The sequence below is a fragment of the Aythya ferina genome (assembly GCF_964211825.1).
Source record: "Aythya ferina genome assembly, chromosome: 4".
NCBI classification, from domain to species: Eukaryota; Metazoa; Chordata; class Aves; order Anseriformes; family Anatidae; genus Aythya; species Aythya ferina.
Window position 1 is genome coordinate 70,466,450 of NC_140300.1, and position 13,803 is coordinate 70,480,252.

The 13,803-nt window shown below is 39.3% G+C and overlaps 1 protein-coding gene across 6 annotated transcripts in view; it reads right to left on the reverse strand.

Annotated features, from left to right (window-relative positions):
* The window catches only part of SLC39A8 (solute carrier family 39 member 8), a 62,458-nt gene that overhangs the window by 32,288 nt on the left and 16,367 nt on the right, over nucleotides 1-13,803 (reverse strand). The window lies entirely within an intron of this gene.

Consider the following 13,803-nt stretch of genomic DNA (forward strand, 5'->3'; position numbering starts at 1 on the left):
AAAAGTTATCTCAGGAACCTGAAAGCTATTAGTAACTTGTATACTGCCATTATTTCAAATCTGCCCCTTAAGGGCAGATATACATATCTCAGTGAAACTCATAGAGCTCTTACTGCTTTTCATGTTCTGTACGCTTTCTCTTAGGGCATGAATGCATCTGACTTCAGGGATTTAACTGAGCCTAGGCCTGCGTGCGAGAAATCACTGCAGAGGAGTAAGCCCTGCCAAAGGATAATGCTCACACGAGGTTTTCCTTTAGCAATTTGAGCAGAAGCACAGAACAAATACCTGTTTCAGCCACATGCGTAAATCAATAAATAGATTTTACGTATGTACCAGCTTGTTCTACTCCCCACCAATGCTTACTGTTTAGCTTAGAATTTCTAATGTTACTTTAACTTTGTCATGGCACACTTGTTTTTAAAGAGTTTTTAGTGCTAGAGATGGATGTTGCAGCATGTGGGTCTCCATGGAACTATTGGTTTTGTTTATCACAACCCAAACATGGAAATGAGAAACTCAAACCTTAAGAAAACTAAGGCACCACAAACAAACAAAAACACCACCACAACCTTCAAAGTATATTCACTACCTGCTGTGGACCAGAGAGTGTTAACATGGCTAAAGGATAACACAATACAAACATCTGGTAGACAACATTTCCTGAGCAAGTTACCCATTTAAAAAATAAACTTTTTAAAAAAGTGAGGAAAGTAAAATAGAAGTCTCAGGGATTTGCAACTCTAGGGAAGATGGCAGAAGAAGCGTTCAATAATTGATAATTTTACAACTCAATTCACATGTCGGTTCCTTATTCTAACCCTAAAACCATGTAGAGGATTTACAGTTAATTAATACTTTCAAAGGTCTTTGAAGACCAAATACAGTAAGTCCATTGTGTCTATTTATGCTATTCGGGTAGAAATCAGAAAAGAGTCTCCCTGGCAAAGCAGAACAGAGGATGAATTAGAATCACAATTTGTAAGTGGAGAATTAAGAGAGTCCCTCACTATTCGCTGGGCCTACAAAAGGCACCCTCTCCAGCAAATCCAGCAGAGAGGAAAAACATAAGAGTTTAGGTAAGCCTGCTTCCTGTGTTTGTGAGCTTGTGAGGCAGATGTGTGCATACAGCATGTTTCCCAGATCCAGACATTAGAAGCAAACAGTAAATTGCAACAGATGAGGAAATGGCCTGTCTATATCCACCTGCATAGCTGTCAAACTACCAATGTGAACTGATGGTAAGATTCAAAGGGTGGTAACGAATTTTTTAGCACACATACAGGAAGAACTTCATGAGCAAATACCCATAGGTGTAAGAGAACCTAATTTAAAAAATAGCCTTACACAACCGCCCTAGCAATGGTTCACTTTGTGGTGTAGTTGTAGACCACCAAAAGACAGAAGAGCACAGCACAACCAGTGAGAAAGCTTCATAAGTAAACAATTATCAGTTTACTGCTTGACACCAGAGTCGTTGAAATTCCTGACATAGCTGCTGGCTGTTGCTTTGGGAAGGAAAGATTCACCATCTAATCCCTGTAAGTAAACACAGTTTCAGACCTCACAAAAGGGCAAATGAAGTAATAGTTTAACAGCAGCAGACACCTCAGATGTGACCTTCATCTGAGAATCTCAAGAACACTAAGTTTAATGAGCTGATCTTCCCAAAACCTTTATGGGGGTAAAGGCAAAACTCATATTTACAGATTGGGAAAGGGCAACTTAGAAATAATTAAGTTCAATTATTTAAATACAAACAAGTGAATGGAACCCACTTCTCGCTCCTACTTCACACCCCCCTCTCTCCAATTCTATGGGAGTGCTTTGTACAAACACTGTTCAACAAGGGCAAAGCAATGTATAGGATTAAATTCCTAAATGAGAGAAACAGAAAGAGTAAGCCCCAAATTTGAGAAATACATTAAGCACCTTACCAAGATTGTTTTTAAAATATAATTAAAAAAAAATCACCTCAGGACACAGAAATCCCTGCTATTTAAGGACATGTTGTAATTCTGTTGCTTGTGGATGAGGAAGCAAGGTTAAATATTGGTTGACAATAGAATCAACAATAATGTGGAAGAAGCATTAGAACCTCCTATTTCTAGCAACACATCATTCAAGTCTGGCAAGAGATGCACCTCTGTAACAGTTCCAGACTTACAGCTGATCTCTTTTGTAGGGAAGCATTCATCACTGACACCTGTGAGATAAATGACAGGCAAAGGATTTCATACGTGGCAAAGCTGACACGCAACTGAAATAGCTGCTAGCAGGTCAAGCAGCAACTGCCAAGAGGCCAAACAAGTTTTCTTCCACAGACCAGCTGAAGCAGAGCATTATGATCTTTGGATTTCACAGCATGGAAGGGATAGGAAGGGAAGGACTTGGAAAGCATGAGATTACTATTTCTATTTAGGGGTGGGAGGACACAGGGAAGAGCAATCTTTAACTACATTGCAAGAGGAATCAAAAATTAAATAATCGATCTCAAATGTGGTCCTACATTTTAACTTTTTCATGCTTTTATCATCTCCAATGTACTTACTGCAGTAAGAAATATAACAATACAGAGTCTCAACCTCTCAGATAGTATTTTAGAAATCTAAGATGATCTTACACAGACCAGTAACATCAGAAGCTTCCAAACAGAAGTGTTTAAGAGAGCAAGACCAGCCAAATTATTCCTACCGCGCCCATTATAGATGTCAGCTCCGGGCTGGTAAGCTCAGTAGAATAAAGTAGTACATGGTGTTAAAATGTACAGAGAGCATTATTATGAACAGATTAATTTCCTTATATATCTTTTGGCACTTACATGTTGTAAACTTTTAGAGACTTTGATTAATATTGTTGAAGTACCTCACAATATATCACTAAAGAACCAAGAAACACAAGTTTTGCATTGTAAAATTCCCAATTTTATGAAATTTTAAGAATTTCCAAGGCCTAAACTCTTACATTGCCATGCAACGCCAAATGTGCAATGCCTCAAACTGTAGGAGACACTTTTTTTTTTTGGCATTTAGTATCTTAGTTTTTCTTCACTGAGATATTTAAAAGTTTCTGTTGTGATGAAAAAATGCTCTAATTCCAGACCAGTTAATAAATGTACAACACAAGTTCAAAATGGATTCACTTATACCTAAGTGATCAAAAGCAAACAAAATGCAGATCATTCAGTGATCAGTATACATACCTTTGTTTATAGAGAAGAGATTCTGTCACAATGTCAGCTACATAAATATTGTGACTATGTACTTAAACACTTGCATCTCAATACTTTCATCTTCTCAGGCATATTATTTGCCTTGCTGCTTATAACATAAAACTTCCCCTCTCTGTCCTTGACTCAGTAGTAACATGAGAGTGTTTGAAATTCAAACAAAACCTCCTTGTCCTGAGAGTACAAGGGGCGGAGGAAGATGCAACTAGACAAATAAGTTGTTCTTAGTGCCTTATGCCACCCCCCTTTGATAAAAGCCAAAGGAGACACTAAGGAGGTCACTCAAGTACAGCCATTCCTGGGTCCCTTGTCTCCAGCTCCTTGTCCATACTTTGTTATGGAGCTCTCTGGTGAGTGGACTGAAAGCTGAAAGTCACTCTGTTACTTCTTTACTGAAAGGGTTGTGAGGCATTGGAACAGGCTGCCCAGGGAAGTGGTGGAGTCACCATCCCTGGAAGTCTTCAAAAGACGTTTAGATGTAGAGCTTAGGGATATGGTTTAGTGGGGACTGTTTGTGTTAGGTCAGAGGTTGGACTCGATGATCTTGAGGTCTCTTCCAACCTAGAAATTCTGTGATTCTGTGATTCTGTTGTTTATACTAAGAAAAAGAAATTAGACTTCTGAGACATTTTGATAGCACTTACAAGCATAGGAAAGAGGTGTTAGCCTTATGACAGAAGAATGCAATGACCAACACCTGCCCTAACACTATTCAAGTGCAATGGTTTCTAATGTTGCCAGGCAAAGGTTCTTATATTCAATGGCACATTCACACAATTCCCCTTTTAGCCTTTTTAAGGAAGTGATAGGACTTGATTGACTCTTGATTATGAAATATCTGGCAAGGAAATGGTTCCCTTGCACAAATCAGAAGCACACAGGATTTGGCATTAATGTTAAAATAAAGAGAAGAATCTCCTGCCACCAGATTCAAGTAATACAATAACTTAACATTAAATGTGAATTTATTTCCATGCATATGAAAACAACTGCCAATACTCAAAACAGATTGTTAAGCAACTGAAATGATTCCAAATGATTTATCCAAAATAAATTTCCATCAGGAAACTACCATGAACATTTATGTTAATTCTTATAAATGAGCAATTGCTCTAGTTTTGAAACCATTTTGCATTCCTGACTTGAAACTTTAGATTTTATATTTTAACTTGATATCACTAACTACATGTGTATGAATCCCTTTCAAACTGCTGCCAGGAAAGATTCCTCATTATTCCTTCTTTACAGAAAAGCATCATTCAGAAGCAGATCAGCTTTGCTGGTTGTCAGACCAACAAAGTTAAACAATGGAAGCAAAACAGCCAAATGGACATCAAAACAAGTCAGGAGAAGGGAACTTTGCAAATAAACTTCGTTAGTCCTGATTTGCACTGCAAAGCCATGGACTCCAACACTGCTTTTCTGGATTCTGGCAAATTTTTAGAGCAGTATCTGAACCTGGATCATACTTTTAAAAAAGCTATTTAATGACTTTAGTAGTTTTTAACATAAATGGATGTCATTACATTAGTGGCTCGTGTGGCTGCCTTGGTTGAAGAGGATTTCTAGACCTATGAAATACCAAATTCTAAAGATACATGAAATGTAACACTCACAAGACCTAATTGACTTTTTTATACTAAGGAAAACAGATCAGTAATGTAAAAAGGCACAGCTCTCACAGGGATGCCAATTATTCTGTTTAAAAAAAAAAAAATGGGGAAGGGTATCGATATTTTAAATCACAAAATAATACATACAGCAACAGGGTGGCTGGAGATGAACATAAACTCCTCACAGTCTACGCTAGTATATGACTAGGCCTGGAAATGGCCACATTATAACCAGGTTCCCCAAATCCTATCAATATGTGTTTAGCTTTTAACAATCTGTGTTTGCTTATAGTAATCAATATTCTTCTCACACTACTTTCCTAGCTGTTTATAACACGGCACAGACTAAGTCTTTGCCTCACTAAAACCAAAGAAAAACTCTTCCTGTCTTAAGAAGAGACAGGATTTGTAGCTCATCTTATAAGGAAAGGACAAGATGAGGAAGAGATGCTTTCTCTCCCTCTAATTTATAAAGAGAAATAAAAATTGTTTAGAAAACAAAGCACCAAAGTTGCAGTAAAGGGCTGAAATCAGTTTCATCATTTCTAAGAGATGCACGGATAGCAGACAGACACAGATATGGACACTGCAGTCATAGGCAGTCTTCTAACAAGAAGAAAAAGGGACAGAGAGGAAAGTCAGGGGCATACGTCAGTGAAAGATCTGATAAACAAATATGTTTCTGAGCAGGAAACTAGAATAGCCCTGAGAAAATCAATGTGATGTTACCTTAAATAGCATTGTCACTTTTTCCCCAGCAAATGGTATGAAATCCAACATTTCATGCAGTGATGGCTCATGACTCTATTGCACTTTTCCTTTAATCTATAAGTCATTTGTTTGCTTTGTTAGGGCATTGCCTTTTAGTCCAGTTACAACAAAGCCACGGTGTCATCAGGGACTACATGGCACAGCTCCTGTCAAGAGGAGATTCACAGCTGTCCTCTTGGCCTGCCCCCATCCTTGAATCCCAGTGCCCTGCTGATCAACAGCATGGGTTGTGCCCATGCAGTTTGTTCTGCTCTGACAGGTGCTGGCATTTGGCAGCATTCCCAGCAAGCAGGCAGTTGCAGAGAGATGAAGACTTGGCTCCAAGTCAGAAAGCCAGCTCATGCAAAGCATGGAAGGATCTGGAGGATGCAAAGGTGTTAAACCCCTTTCATGTTTTCACAGTCCTGAAACTGCCACGGGCTGCTCTAAAAACTATGCTGGTGGCTAGTAGTTGCAGGCACTTTTACAGAAGCTAGAACATCCATAAGAAAAAAAAATAAAATTAAGCACAGCCAAGTATTTACCATAAATTTACCAGAAAACCTAGAAGGATATCCCATCATCATCTTCCAGCTTACAACAGACCTCACTACTCAAGCTACCCAGATCATGCTGTGTGGATTACTTGCAACTCCAAGTCTGGCTTAAGGCAACAGACCTATAGTTTTCCCCCTAAATGATGTCCAGCCCCTCCACCCTCCAATATCTGGCCCTTCACTTCCTTCTGGAATTGCAAGTGCTGTTTTGCTTCCATTGTTTAGCAGCTGTGACCCTACAGCTGTCAGTGCAACACCACCAGGTAGGACTCCTTTGAAGCTGCTATCAAAGCTGAAGACAATCCACTTGTGAAATTAAGTTTTCTTCCAGTTCATTGGACTTAGATGTTGAGAATCCCATGTGTAAGCAGCGCACAAAGCAGAAGGACAAATTATTCTTCCTTCTCCCTCCCTCTCTGTTCACACATTTTCAGAACACTAGCATGAGAGCAGTCCTCAGTGAGTCTGGGATAAACTTAAGAAAGAAAAGGTAGCTATCCATTTAAATCCCGTTGTACCTTAACTTGTTAACTAATTTTCTTGACTACATATATGTAGAAACACTCAGAGTGTGGTTACCATAGTCAGGGAGAAAGACTCTGAGAAGTTACTTCTTGCCTTCTCAGCCAACTTTATTATTTATTAACAAATCTATTTTTAGCACACCAATTGATGCAATCCCTGATCATTCAACTTACACTAAAAGCGAGTTATATTACCAGGACACCTGTACATGTAGCCTACCAAACCACAGAGACCATGTTCCTCAAAAGTCACCCTAAAAATCCCAGTGCTGTCGTCCTAGTTTGAATCAGAGCTTTGCCTGTTTGGGCAGAGCTTAAGCGTAGAAAATTGGCATCAGAAGGAACTGGCACATTGCTGCCAGCAAAAGCACTGCATGCTTCTTAGGTCAGAGCCACATTAGATCGTTGGCAGCTACTGGAATATTTCCAGATTCAAAGCAGAAAGACTTTGTCGAATACAAAGAGATCTAAGATCAAGGTGGATGCTTTTATTCCAAAACTGTACATGCAATTTGCACAAACATGGAACTACGCAAGATTTATGACAGTAGAAATGGAACTTATTGACTACAACAACCCGAGACTCCAGATGGTAGACGAAAGTTACTTCGGAGACATAAAACTGTATATGGGGCAGAACTGTAACAGAAATCAGGGTAGATATAGACAGATTGCTAACATTTTATTTTATTTTTACTAGTATAGACACCAAATGTTAGGTTTGTTTTTTTAAACACACACAAACACAGTTATTCCACCCTTGCTGGGGCAAGAGCTAATGCATCTCATTGATGCTGTGGTTAGGCATGGCAGGGTTTCTAATCCACAGAAAGCTATCTGTGATTAGCCAGTAACCATGCTATAAAAGTTAGAAACCAGGATATGAGTGCCTCTGAAGGGGAGCACTGATTTATTTTTACAACTGATTTTAAGAAGTTAATCCCAACCCAGGCTCTAAAAAGCTCACATACAGCACACACATTCACATCAGTGTGTTAGAGAAAAAAATCTGTACTTCCAAAACACTTTGGATGCTGACAGGTAGGATAAAGAAGGCTTCTGCATTACCATTTTGTCCTCTGTTAGGCACAGTTAACTATGCACATGAACACAAGTGAGGCACAGGACAACTACATTTGCTAAGGAACCGAGGACGTAAAGAAAGAATTCAGCTATGAATTCAGACCCAAGTTTCTGCCACACCAGCAATATGTCTTTCAGTTATTTACTGGGAACACCCAGTACGTCAGCTTTTCAACAAGTACTTATTAAGGAGCCATTAATTACTGTGTATCCAAGTGCTAGAGTATTTCAGTTCCCTCAGCACTGCTAAAAGTATTGTTGTTCTTGATAAACCAGAACTGTAACTAATCCTCCAGCCTTATGCCTGACTGTATATTTGGTTTTAGTGATACAATCTCACTGTGCTCAATGTTCTATAAGAAACAGCAGAAGCATGCTGTTAAAAGAACAATTTTAAACTTCTCAAATTGTTTGGACAACTGAGAACTTGGCGATCCCTGGTACGGCCTTCTCTCTGCACAAACACAGCAACTCTCAGAGCAGAGAATTATTTCAACAAACACTATGAAACATGCATTTTGGCTTTGTTGTGAAGATTTACTCAAATTTGGCAGTGTTCTGTGCTTCCTCTCGTCCTGTTCCCCAGCATCCTATCCTTCAGCCCACCTCCTTTCCCTTTCTGACTCTTCTACATTCTTTACCAACCTAAACAGCGCTTCTGTTGTCTCTTCTGCTTCGTGCTACCTCCTTCTCCTCTGCTGTTGCTTCAGTTCTCCAACCCTAACACTGTGGGTGCTGGGACCAAATTGACATCCCAAGAAGACTCAGTCAACAGCTTCTGAGGTGTCCTCAAGCTGTTCTGCTAGTCCCACATGCCAGGACTTGTGCATGTGGGCTCTGAGCCATGACTGCCTCACCTGTGATGTGATTAAGCCTCATCATCACTGGGAAATATTTTACAGCTTGCATAAACAACTTCCAGATGAATTCTATGGATGCCTAGGTTTAGAAAGCATTCCTACTGGGTTAAGGCAAATGAACCTGACATTTTGCTTCTGGATTTTCAAGTAGAGGTATCTGCTGTGGTATACTGCTTTGCTGGCTTAAGCAAGCATTCAGCAGTTACTACATAAGCTTTCACCAGCCACTCTGTCACTACAACTGCACTCAAACTAAACCTTGGTGGAAAGCTTAGCTTCAGAGAGGTACCGTTACGAGGTGGTGGTGTTTCCAGGCTTTTTGCAAGTGCATATCTAGCATTATCATCATCACATCACATCCACCAGCTCTGGGAAACAGTACTTTTCTGTTGTGTACTTTTTGTGTTGTAGGCAAAGCAGACAACCAACTACAAAAACATGGAAAAGTAAGCAGCAGACACTGAATGTTCAAGTTCATCTTCAGATCTTTCTTCTTCTCTCCATTGAGAGTGAGAGAGAGGTCCAGACACCTTGTATCTCACCACTGTCTTCCTACCACGAATGGTCAGGTCACGTTGTGCTCTTTGATTTTGTATCACAAGGTCACAACGGACTTATTTGCAAACACAATACAACCTTCCTGTTTTCCCTGCTTTCACATATAGACATTGTAAACAGCATTGTACTGAACTATAGAATGGCTACTTAAAACCCAAAATGATCAAATCAACTGCTGGATACCAGTAGTGACTTAAAGGAACAGACAGAATACACCAGCTCATACGTGCAGTCAACAGAACAGCTGCTGCTACTTGTAAGAAGCTTTCCAGAGAATTTCAGTACATAAGTTAAGAAATTCTCCTTTCCCAGTCAGTTTAAAGATCTAGCTTCTCTTCCTGATTCATCTTCCCAGTTCAAGGACTAAGCCTTAGCTGGTCCTAATAAATCCACTGCCCTTTACTGAGATACTGGATCCCAATTTCTGATTTTCTCCAGCCTATAAACAACCAGACAGCTTGCCAGCTCCATATTGCCCTTACCCTGAGAGACATATGTGCCCAACAAACCTAGAAAGCAGCAGCACTGAAGCAGTAGCAGAAGGGAGAGGTCGCAAACTGTTTATCTTTTGCTCTGCTACCATCAACACTCGCCCTCAAACCTTTTCATAGGATGTTCTGGGTTGGAAGGTACCTTAAAGCAACCTTTTACCTCTTCACAATTTCAGAACAGACAAATCTACCTACTCTGGCTTTGGAAAAGAACAGACTTTTCAGTGATGAAACCACTTAATGTCCTGTGAAGCCCACAGCTAGCTCCTCTAACAACATGAACACTGAACAGCAGTGTTTCCATGAGGAAACGGACTAACGCTTTACATGTTCCTAGGTGGGAAATCCTGTCAGCTAGTAATCAGACAGTGCAGATCGAGAATCCATAAATATTTTTTGATGTTTGCGAAAAAACACTAATGTTTTTAGGGTATGACCCTCAAAACCAAAGAACCCTCACAACCTGATCAAATAGGAGATACAAGAAGTCACGAGGAAATAGCTGTGTGTTACTACATCATAATATTCTTACCTGTATAAATATTTAAATGACTGATATCTCTTTATTCCCTTTGGCTTCCCAAATGCCCCAAAAGGGTCACGTAGCACTAATTTACTCATGCTAGTGAGACTAATGATTTGCTAAGGAAGACGTCAGAAAAAAAGCTTCCTCCTCAACAACTCTCTGACCTGATAAAACATCAGACCGCTCAATGATTGAAGTAGTTACCTTGTATAATAGTGGCCTTCAACAGGACATATCATCAAAGGTTTTCTGATCTATGAACTGGGGAAACGTTTCTTGGCAAGGAAAAGTCTCCGTTGTTTGCCAAGTTGCACGACTACCTTGATTACCTTGAACTTAAAATAATGATCATAAGTGGATGCACAATATAAGCACCGCAGAAATGCTAACAGTAAACTTACAAGATTAGGATGTGTTTGCATTTCAGCACAGCAAAGCAGGCATTTTATAAGATCTCCTGAAGACCGGACTGTAAGAGTTTTGACACAAGCAAACTTCAATTTAGAAATTTGTGAAGTTTCACAGATGCTTACAGATGGAATTTGGAGCAAATCCAAGTCTATCCCATGTACTTTGAAAATGTCTTTGCTATCAGCAATAATATTTCTCTTACTGTTTATTCATCACACCTGTTTTACCCCACTAGGAATTTCTGCAAGAATTCCAAGAGATAACATAGCTTTAGTCTTTTTTTTTTAATATATATATACACACACAGAAACATACACACACAGGCATTGTTACTTTCTGCTTCATTGAAAGGACAGTGTAATTGAATCCAACTAATCTTTTTTTTTCTTCAAGTGAAATAGTTTCTTTTTTTTTTTGTTCACAAAATAGTTTTAGAGAAATTATTATATCTTAAAGCACTGAAGGTCTTCACTTCAGCTAAGCCAGTCCCATGTTAGCAAATAGAAAAAGTCTTCAAGCTTCCTATTTTTTAAAAACAAGCTGAGACAGCTGCAGAACACATGCCCCATGTAGGTACTAATTTTGATTCTTTAATTAGGTTATATTGCACCAAAAAAAACTTTCACTTTGATGGACACCTCTGCAGTTCAGAATATACACGAGATATTTGAAAAGATACTGCAGAGAAAATTTCATCTAAGTCTTATTCTGAAAATTTAGTATCAAAAGCGTTGATTATCCTTTAAATTACAACTAATATTTTAAAACCACTGATATGGATTAGTATCAGTGGTAGCATGCATCCTGAGACGTGGCAGGTGTCAGACCACTCAGGTTTATGCCATCCCTGTTCTTCAGAGCACCTAGCATACCCTCAAATGGTTTACTGAGTTGGGGTTCTTAATCTTCAGGAGAAAAAAAACAAAAAAAAACACTTCCAGATACTTTCTGGAGGTAAGGAAATTACTCAGAAGATGGGAAATATTTCAGATAATTACTTTTTCTGCTTAGAGAACTCTTACCTTACCTTTGTTTTACCACCATTTCACTGATTTCGAGTGCTTTACCCTCCTATCATCTCATGGCAACACGCATCACTTTATTCCTCCCATCAACTATAAGAAATTCAATAATTCTGTATGGTACCATGGACTGTAAAGGACAGTACAAGCACATGCACTTCAGCACTGCCAACTGTTTGCTCTTGCTAATCCATTTTGCAAACCCAATAACCAATACAGTGATTAATATGCAACTAGCAGGGCTGTATGCAGCCAAATAACTACATAACACACTGGCACAATAATTTGCAGCATGTAAAACAGGATTTGGACATTCATAATGCTCAGTAAATATTTTTTGCAAAGCCAAGAGGAGGCAGAAGGGGTGCCTGTTGCCTTGGCTAACCGCCCTCTGCTGGCACCACCTCTGACACCTGCACTCAGACTAACCATCTTTATACCAGTAGCCTACAGATTTATTGACATTTCCATCATTTTTTGTTCAAATCAAAGCTCAATTATAGTGCTGGATTGGCAGCTTTGCATCACGGAGCATTCTTAAGCACCAGTAACAGTTTCTCTGCATTATGCCCAAAAGTTAGAGTTGCTAAAGAGCTGAGGCAATCATCCTTGGACAAGGACTTGCTAAGCATGCAAGATGTCCCACAGACTAATTAGATTTGCATTAAAACAATAGCATTCATTTCCCTGACACCAACTTCCTATAAAACATTCATGTCATCATGGAAGAAGTTTGCTGAAAATAATGAGGTTAGATAAAGATAGCAAGATAGTGTTTCTCATGGTCCTGTTGCTCTTAACATCTCTATTTCATAGTTATACTTTCAACACAAGCTACACCAGGCTTGAAATGCAAGGATAATTGATGTCACAGTCTAGCTGTAAGTGCAGTGATATTAAATGTGGCTTTTTATCAACAGAGAGAGCACTGACCAACATGTGGCCACACCACAATAGTTCAACTATTCACTAAAATAAATGCCCCATTTTCAACATCACTAATGATAAGTATTCCACTTTTTTTCAGCTTTGTCACTGGATTTGTCTTACTTCAGGATAGTGTTGTATGAGACTCTAATAGTAATATGAAAACCCCAGCGTAGGACCCCATTAAACTAGAAGGTGGACAGAGCAAGGCCAGTCCATATCCCAAAAATCACATCTGAATCATGGATGGTAGCTACACTTGCAGAATAAATACAGGACGAACACACAGAAGTCCCCAGATTTTTGCACACACCAGCCTAAGTCATCCTGTACTGAGCCTAGTTTCTCATAACACTTGGAAGGACCAGCAGCAGTCCTGAGGGGGTGCAGAGGGCTCTGACTGATATGAAGGCATGATGAGAAAAGCACAACTGTACCCTACCCCAGGATTCTCTTGATCTTGCCCCCAAACAGCCTACAATGTAGAGAGCCAAGCTGCTCATAAAGCAGTGACCTGAACTACTGCAGTTTACAGACAGCCTGTGAAAATAAAACAGCACCAGTTTCACTTTTCTGCATTGTTTCAAACTCCAACTTCCATCAAGTCCTGCATCAACCTACGGCACCATAGGAACTCTTACAATTTGTCAGTTTTTGTACATCAGAGATATAATCCTAAGGAATAAGAGCACTTGCAGCCCTTCAGTTAGTAATGCTCAGATTCTCTCTCTTTTTTTTTTTTTTTTTTTTAAAATAACCCTCCCCAGCTTAGAAGACTCAGTTTCTCTACCAAGCGTTTTCTGAACATTCAAGAAAGTTTCTCACAAACAAAAACCTATGGGATAGCATGAGCCTCCTACACAAAAGGAAAGTCCCTTCTAGAAGATTCCTATATCCTTTAACATTCACTTTGATGTTTCTGGAGTTTCTATAACCCAAGTTAAAATACTTGCTTTCTGCCATTCATCCTGTCTGTTCACCTCCTAAAACTGATTGTGACAAAAATCCAAGAACCCCTCAATGTAAGCCTGCAGCCCAGCACTAGTTTGAGAATTGTAGCGATTTTTTACATCAACTGTTCATTGAGGAGCATACATTAGACCAATTGACAGCATCAAAACTGCCACAGAGACACAATTCTTGACCACTTTTCCAGTTGATCTCAATCTGTGTCTAATCATGGTGAAGCTATGATGATACACACGTATAACAGGAAGGAATTGAAGGAGTAAAACTGATGTAGCTCTGTAGA